Raw genomic sequence first — 9,249 nt, forward strand, 5'->3', positions numbered from 1 at the left:
TGTCTCGCATATCTGTCAATATTTATCTCTTCCTTTTGCCACTAATTTCTAATTTTCCGTTCTTTCCATTTGTCGCTTTCAATCCTCTCCCTGTATACATTAAGCTTATTACAATTAAGCACTCATTTGCTTCCTGTTTTGTCACTGTTCTTAATCGATGGTTACGTCAGACTTGCTCCTTGTAAATGGGAGACCAATAAAAAAAGCCCGTTTCACAAGTGAACATAAAAAACGGTAAAATCGAAAATATACGTGAACGGCAATGCACCTCATTTAAACATCGTGAAAAGTAACATTGACTTTTGCAAGTTTTTTTTTTTTTTTTACGCACCAGACGGTAATATCCCTTTGAAACACTTTTTAAAGCAAGTTGAAGTCAATGCTTGCTTTTTTTATAGCATAGAGCCATTATGACTGACATTCTTCTTTCTTGTTCTCATTAGGCATTCTTCTGTTTCCCATTGAGGAGGTCCTTTGCTGCAACTTGACCAGAATTAACCGGAAATTTCCTGAATTTGTTTAAAACGACGAATAATTTATGCAGGTAACAATGAGAGAAGCATGGGCTTGCTGGTTAGTCGTCAATAAAAATTATCAAATCATGTATTCATGAATATATTGCGAAGCACACATGAAAGAGCCCACAAATCTCGCGCTGTTTGGCCAAATCTGGCCTTTGTGTCATTAAAATCCAAGTACCATCATCTTCATCATGTGGCGCAGTGTGCCTTGTCTGTCTTTGTTTTTGTGTTTTGCGCTGTACATGGTCTTCAAAGCCTCACAGTGACGGCCTCACGCCGACAGAAAAGCGCACACCATACAAGACATTCCTTTCTCTTTCACTATGCGCATTTCATCATTCAACGCATTGCTGCTAATTATATAACTACATGTACAGCGAGTCCTCATTGTCATCATCTGTGCTTTGTATTATATTAAAATGTTGAGCAACATTATGCTCACGCTATTGAAAACACGCGTGCAGTGTAGTCAAAACAGGTCCCAAAACGCACACCTATTGTTCATGGTTAAAACTGTTCTAAACAAGCCCGGTTCGTCTAACCTCAAGCAAAAGTCCAGTAACGTATTGATGCGATTACGAATTTTTGAAATTTCAAGTTCTAAAGCCTTGTTCTTTGAAAGTTCACAAAATAAAGAGGAAGCTTTACTACGTATAACCTCCACTACATAACCTTGACATTTGTCAGAATTTATACCATGAAGCTCTATCCAGGAGGTTTTAGAGGGTAATGTGGTATCTGTAACATGAAATATACTAAATGAATGAAGGCCAGCTTATTGAGACTCGGCCCCCTGCTGTTACGTTAAAAAAATCACTCTCTCAAATGTTATACAGTAATGTTTTGCCTCGTCCACAGCTTCAAGATCAATGGTCAGTGCATTTCATTATGCTCAGCTATCACTACGCAATGACAAAAACTTTCTGTACTGCAATACTCTTCCTCATTGTAAACTAAGCCATGTACAAAACACGAAACAACCTGAGGACACTGCAACAAGAAGAAAATGCGTCACTCAGTACGTCACTCAGTACAGAGCATAGCGAGCTGGGTCAGCTGAACTTTTGAGGCCAGCTGTCCACGTGCGCAAATCCTCTTGCCTTTGGCGCGTAAAAATCTTCTGCGTAAATTGCTCTGAACGCCTTGCGCTAAAAGAGGCCACTTTGAGAGTGCGCAAACAGGCGAAAAACTTAGTGAAGTGTTTTATTTAAGGGGTATTCTTGTCAACGTTGGCAACTTGTCTGTCGCACAATCGTCAGACCTTTCTCCAAGAGGCATTTTGTGGGCGCGTTCGACGCTGCAGGAAAATCTTTTAGAGCTTGCGCTTATCTCGTAAAAAACATGAAGAAATCATGAAACAACTGCTGTTTGAATGAGCTTCAGGAACTTTTTCTTTGCGCATGAGGCAAGGAAGCAGGAGTTATGAGATAACACACAAATTGTGAACGGCAGGTCAAGGTGGTAACTGATTTTGAGAACGTTTATGCGCACGCCGTTGTGCTTGCTTCTAGTACCTAGTTTCGTCATGCTTTTGCTTTTCATTGTCTTCTTTATGCATCTTCACGAACACGTTTTTCTGACGTAACAAAGCTACTGAGAACCGGACATTTTTAATAATATCTGGGGTTTAACGTCCCAAAACCACGATATGATTATGAGAGACGCCGTAGTGGAGGGCTCCGGAAATTTCGACCACCTGGGGTTCTTTAACGTGCACCTAAATCTAAGTACACGGGCCTCAAACATTTTCGCCTGCATCGAAAATGCAGCCGCCGCGGCCGGGATTCGATCCCGCGACCTTCGGGTCCGCAGTCGAGTGCCATAACCACAAGACCACCGTGGCGGGGCAACCGGACATTTTTTATCCATCAATATGAAGTTGGGTGACTCTTGCTTACTTTCTTGTTTAAAATATTGTAGCGCTACCTTCGACGAGGACAAGACAGAGAAGTACATGATTCTTGCTGGTACAGATAGAAAATGAAAGCAGTGTTGAGGTATGTTTAAACGTCTAAAAATACAAGTCACTTCATAAATCCCTACATTGCATTGTAGAAAAAGTTGTGAAGCATATCTCTCCTGACAAACTTTATGGGTGGTATAACGCCCGTTAGTCTTAAATATGCGCTTGGGCGGTGGACCTAATACAGTGTATTCGATTCTATTGTCAAAATATTACTCGTAATAACCCTCTCTGGAGTAGATGTCGTCCTAAGTCATCGCTGTAAGGTGCATCCTTCATCACGCTATATAAAGATGATGATATTAACGCCCTCAATGTGGAGCGTCCTCGTTGTGTCTTTCTTTTTCTTTAATCATGTGTTGTGAATTTCCAAATTCAGCCTGCTAGCTTATGCTTATTGACTTACTAGCGTTCTGTGGAACTATAACATCTATCTTTAAATAACATGTTTGACCGGAACTATATTTTTCAACTACACATATCAACAACACAAAAAATTTGTCTCCTTCGCCTCTGCATCAATATGAAGAAACAAAACTTGACATATTATGGAGATTTTCTTTTAATATTGTTATCAAATATATCTAGGCTTCTGGTTAGGTTATTCGCAATAAATATGAGCAACCGAATTCCATAAATTTTCCCATGAATATATAATTTTCCCCGCACATATGAACTGTAAATAAAGGGCACTTCTGAATCTTTAATATTAAAACAGAGCGGGTTAGGATGACTGCCAGTTGGGCATATTGGTAAAGGTTCATGGTGAAACAAGCGCAATATACACGGAGACTTAGAAAGGACGCAGGACGGAGCGCTTACTAGTAGCTGACAATTTTTTTTTATTTCAGCCTGTGTCCTGTGTCCTTTCTAAGTGTCCGTGTATATTGCGCTTGTTTCATCATGAACAGAGCTGTTCTTGAAAAATATCACATTCTCCTAAAGTAAGTTGCGGTACAACAAGGTGTCTTTCTAATGTCACGGATACATTATAAGCGTTGAATCCGTCGTGTGGTCATAAAATGTCGCCTATTCCTTCATTGACGTTTCACGAGCGCCTGTGAACTAACAGCGCGAGTTCGTGTGGTGTAGTTTCAAGCTAACTGTTCATCCATCTCTTTATTACTCTTCTTTCTTCTCTACCCTTTCTTTTCTATTATTCCCCTTCCCCCACCCCAAGTGTAGGGAAGTCAACCGAGCCAAAGCTTAGTTAACCTCCCTGCCTTTCCTCTTCGTTTCTCTCTCTCTCTCAGCTACCTGCCCTGTATTGCTTTGACAGCGTTCCGGAGAAACAATAGTGCGTCAAATAACTTCCTGATAGGCACTGTCATCAAAGTACCTCAGCGAAACACTTTTTTTATTATGTGTCTTCAAATGGCTGAGAACACATCTGACGCCAATCTGTTAGCTTACTTCGCATTAAAAATCGCATTGTTCGTTCTTTTGCTGCCGCTCAGAACATATGAAATGCAGCCCTTCACTACGAATTTAGTGGCGGAAAAAGTTGTGCTTAAGAACAAATCTTCGAAGGTGTCTCTTGAAGTGAACAAAAACCTGATTTCTTGATTCTCTGTCTCTTCTGTCACTTCTCTTTGGCTGGCAGGGTTTAATACCAAGTGGCCGGAGACATCTAATATCACATACCTTTGTTCTATTCCATGTGTCATACGAAACTGACACACGAGATTAGAACGTCAGTTATAGATATAGTAGTAAAAACATGTGGCAGGCGCTAACATTAATTCCACTAAATGAAACCCTGTATAACCCCTTCAGGCGCAGTGTCCAGATATGTGAATGCAATTCGTTTTTGGCAGTTCTCTGAAGTAGTGGGCAGGGAAGAGCAAGGTACATTGCGTGTAGGATTAACTGAGCCTGCTGCATAGTCCATGTGTCTGACAACCTCATTGTACTGTGTAGGACTGCAGCCTGTGTTTATAATGATTATAATGCCATCACCTTGGTGAAGGCATTACAATGTTGGAAAAGTCGTTCGACGTGTCGCGTTTAAGCGCCAACTGCAAAGGTATTATTTTTCTTTGCTCGAAAGGAATGCGACAGAAAACGAATCGTAAATGCACTTTGAGCCTATGATTTGTTTTATTTCTTGGGAAATTGGAACGTGATTGACTAGAGAATAATTACACATTGAATTACACGCTAATCAATATTCATTACTGAAACCCACAAGAAACAACATAAAACATCATTTTCTTTCGCTGATTGTAATAGTGAGTGCCTTGTAATTACGTTGTGTGAATTTCGCACATGGGTAGATATTCCACGACGCTACCTGAAAACAGTGGGCCTTCATCTGACGAGGCCACCGGACTATGATTTGTGGCTCTATGGGCCCCACCAGAGAGCACTGTTGATGTATATAGCGGAAACCGGCCTTCATGTATATATTTAATTCTGTATGCCGTTGGGCAAACTTTCGAAATAAAGATATTCCATTATAATTCGCGCCTGAAGGGGATAAAAACACCAAAATGCGTGAAGAGAAACATAAGCAGGGCATTGTCATTACCAATTTCAATGACATGGTAAAGCTGGCAGAATACTTATATTTAAAACTGTGCCGTGTGTAAATCACTCATCCAAACTTTAGTTGAATCAATGTTGACTGAAATACGGAAGTGCCCTGCATAGATTTCGTTGTGGTTAGGAGGGCTCTACAAGACATATACTAAGAAAAGAGGCCGCAAAAGGTGGCATAACAGTCCATTTCATCAAACATTGAGGGTTTTTATAAAGAAGTTTGCGGTGTCATGTACACACTGTCTTAATAGTTCAACTGTGCCAGTAAGTTCAAATCCTTCAGACATCAAAAAATCAAAGATAATAGACCTATCCGCTTATTTCCAGTATTATGGGAAAGAAATTCGGAAAATCCTACGTACCGTGGGAATCGATGTTATAGCAAACATGCGGCGGGAAGGTGACTGTGGCGTAATTTTTTTAGATTGAGTGAAACGTTTCAAAATCAAGCTAAAAATATGTGCAAATGGCATACGCGCACATATTTGCTGAACAGTCGCACATGTGCTATATAACCAGTTGTTTACAGTTGCGGCTGGTGCAGTGCTTGAATTGACAGTCGCGTTACTTTTGATCAATTTACTATGACGATGCTTTTACGCTGAGCCAGGTGAGGACGTGTGTCAGTTGACTTTGTTTTGCTCGTATGACACTTGATGTAACGAGCAAAAGCACTTCTAAACCCGTACGAGCCGTCGTAAATCACCCATGTCTCAACGCAACAGCGACATCTTTGATGTGATGCCCTGCCGTTGTGACGAGCTGCATTGCCGATTCTTCGCTTCGTTCAGAGTGCCGAATATCGAGTGTGTTGTACTTGTTTTACAAATGCCGATGACAGTAGGTAAGCAGTATTGTGCCTCAAATAATTTATTTTCATGTAGTTATGCTTCTGGTGCCAGTTTATCTGAATTCTTCTTTATGCTTCCGCTAGTCGTGTGAACGGAGTCGCTTGCATGTCTCGCTTTCGTTAATAGATTGCATGTCTCGCTTTCGTTAATTCTCTATATTCATAATCAAGCTTCAATTTATGTGTTGCGTTTATGCATTCGCGCTGTTATAGACAGGGAGATACGATCTTTCCAAAGCTATTCACCAGATGGTTTTCAGAGCTCCGCATTGGGGACACTTTGCATAGGTTTACTGCAGAATACCTTAGTAAGCAGCGATTTTCTTATGGCATTGCCTTGCTGAACAACTCAGGGAACGAATTACAAAGGTTAATTAGAGAATTGGGCAGACAGGGCGGAGTGATGAGTCTAAAAATCAATTTGCGGAAAACTAAATCAATAAGAAACACTCTTAGAAGGGAACAACAGTTTGAACAGTTTGCGATAGGTAGCGAAGCACTGGAAGTGATAAAGGAATTCCTCAACCTGGGACAGGTAGTAGTTCCAGATCCCAAGCAAGAGACTGCAGAAACTAGAAGAATTAGAACGTGCGTGGAGTGGCTTTGGCAGGTATTTTAAGGCCATGAATGACAATTTAGCAGTGTCCTTCAAGAGAAAAGTAAATAACAGCTGCATCTCACCGGTATACTTACCCACACGGCAGAAACCTGGAGGCTTATAAAAAGGGTTCAACTCAAAATTGAGCACGTCAAGCGAGCCATGGCAAGGAAGATGATAGGCATAACGTTAAGGGGCAAGAAGAGACCAGAGTGAGTCAGAGAACATGCGAGTGTGAATGGCATAGTAGTCGAAATCAGGACAAAGAAATAGGTATGGCGGGCAAGTAGTGAGACGCCAAGGTGACAGCCGGTCATTAAGAGTAACAGACTGGATTCAAAAGGAAGGCCAGCTCGGTACGGGAAGGGCGAAAGTGAGATGGGCAGGTGAGACTTAGAAGTCTGCGGCATGTTTCAATGATGCATCAGTATTTATCATGACGTTAATATATTGAGGAGGAATCTTCTGCAGGTGCCATTTCTCTTCAACAGAGAGTCTTGTAGCAAGGGCTTTCAATTGGTACGGTTCATCAGTAATGTTCCGAGTGGACAGCATCAAAAGGCAGCTGACACCAGTGCCACTGACTGATTTATTGAAGACAGAGCCTTACCTCTCCTTGGAAGGGTCACACAGTGTGTAAAGAACGACTACCGGGTAAGTTGATCTTGCATAGCGGTGTTGATATTGGTGTGACAACGAGGCACGCACAAACAGAACAAAAAACGAAAGTTTGATTCCTGATGGTGTGTCTCTGTTATAATCGCCCATATTATCCCCATGTTATTTCATCATTTGTTTATGTGTAAAGTGGTAACCGAACCCATGACACCATGAATAATGCAGTGGCTGTTGTGGCCGGGTAGCGTATCTAAAACAAAACTCTGGTTTCTGTATTAGGATAAGGTACACCCTTGCAGTCGCTGACTGATATCTCGCGAGCGTTGACCCTGGGACATGGTAGCACCTAATATCGGCGTGAAGTAACAAGATCTGTCATACGATTCGCAGGCGCACAACGAACACTGGAGTGAGAGCGCTGTCTGCGTTGCTGTTTACCTAAAGATGTGTACACCCTGTCAGCGTTATCTGCGCGATCATGTGTTCTGCAAACCTGCGTGGAGCTGACCGTCGTATCACTGATCTCGTTGCTTTTCGCCGACATTTAACGCTCCCGTATCTGGGGGTCAACGCTCGCGCGAAGTCATTAAAAAAATTGCAAGGTCTAGACGCATAGAGCAGTGGTCGGCCATTGGTGTCCTTTTAAGTTGGCACGGCGGCGAAGATACCCTGGATAAGGTGTACGTATATTGCGTTCTTATGTTATGAAGGCGCCTAGCGCGGTCAAATCTTGCGCATGCCTGTTGGTACTACTTGCATTCTGTTTGCGCAGTGCCGACGTCACTCCTAAAAGAAGCCGCTGCAGCTTGTCTTGCGCTGTCATTGAATCTGACTTTCGCACCTTTTATTTTCTGTTACATTATGTCCGCTACTTTATCGTGCGTGCACTTCCCTGGGTTTTAACTTCTTTGGCAAACAATGGGTCTATCTTTTTTTATTTATGACATCCTCAAGCCGGTAGCTAGGCTAACTTTCGACTCCCCTTTTTTTTTTTAAGTGCGCTCTCATTGGAAGGTGATCGCCCGATAGAAAGAGCTCACCTTCGAAAACAGTAGCTTTTGCGTCTCCTTGACGGCATCAGTATACCTACAGTAGAACAGCTGAAGTACCCATTAAACTAGCTCGGCTCCATTTTTCGAGGAAAGCATGCCACCAACTGCGGTAATTAATTACGTGACACGGAAGTGTCATATCAAGTAATGAGGAAACAAAATGTGTGAAGCAGTGTCTGAGCTTTGAAATACTTGAAGGAAATAATATCCTAAGAAGCGACCTATCTCTCATGCATTAAAGAAGGCAGCTTTCAAGATAGAAGCAAGTTCATTAGCACAGTCCCCTTGGTAGCTGGCATACCCTTTTGACTCGTATTTCGGTGGCTCCCTCTGTACTAAACGGTTGTAACTGCTTCAGAGCCACTTGAATTCCTCACATCTCTGAGAACATGCATTACGGCAGTACAAGCTTTAAAGTTATTGTTCATTAAACACGCCAATGTCTTACAAATGTTTGGAAAATGCTCTAGATGTATGCCCTTAAAATTTGACATATCTGTGAGTTCCTATCAAGCTGAAGACCTGGATGAATACATTTTTCAAAATCTTACTATTCATACAAATGCCCATATATTTCTGCTAGTGCAAGCAAACTTCAGAGACACTCACAATTCATGAAAGGTCATTATAGTTTCACAGATAATAGTCATTTACTGTCATCGCATTTTAATATAACAGACAAAGTGCATTTATAACCCTACAGTTTACTGGCACTCTGAAACTTCCTCTAAAGAAAAAGCATTGTTTCCAAAGGGTGAGGCATTTTCGCAGCCTTCGTGACCACATGTGAGGAAACCGAATTCGCGTATGTTTCTAAACGTCTTATCTCCTTTACATTACATTTAGAAACATTTCCACTACTTAGTATCTGTAAAGCTCGTGTTATCATAGCACAGTATCTCATAGCACTGTAAATTTAAATAGAAAGCTGAACTTACCACCTCAATTCTTGGTAAGCTATTGGTAGCTCCGATGCCGACTTTTTCTCTCCGGCCTGACGTGGCCAATTTATGTAGTAATTGGCACTGAATGATGCGACTTCGTGCCTTCTATAAGGTTGTTTAGTCATCCGCTGCTATTACTTGGCAAAATAGCAGTTCTTTGAC

This window comes from Rhipicephalus sanguineus, chromosome 8 (genome assembly GCF_013339695.2).
Source record: "Rhipicephalus sanguineus isolate Rsan-2018 chromosome 8, BIME_Rsan_1.4, whole genome shotgun sequence".
Classification (NCBI taxonomy): domain Eukaryota; kingdom Metazoa; phylum Arthropoda; class Arachnida; order Ixodida; family Ixodidae; genus Rhipicephalus; species Rhipicephalus sanguineus.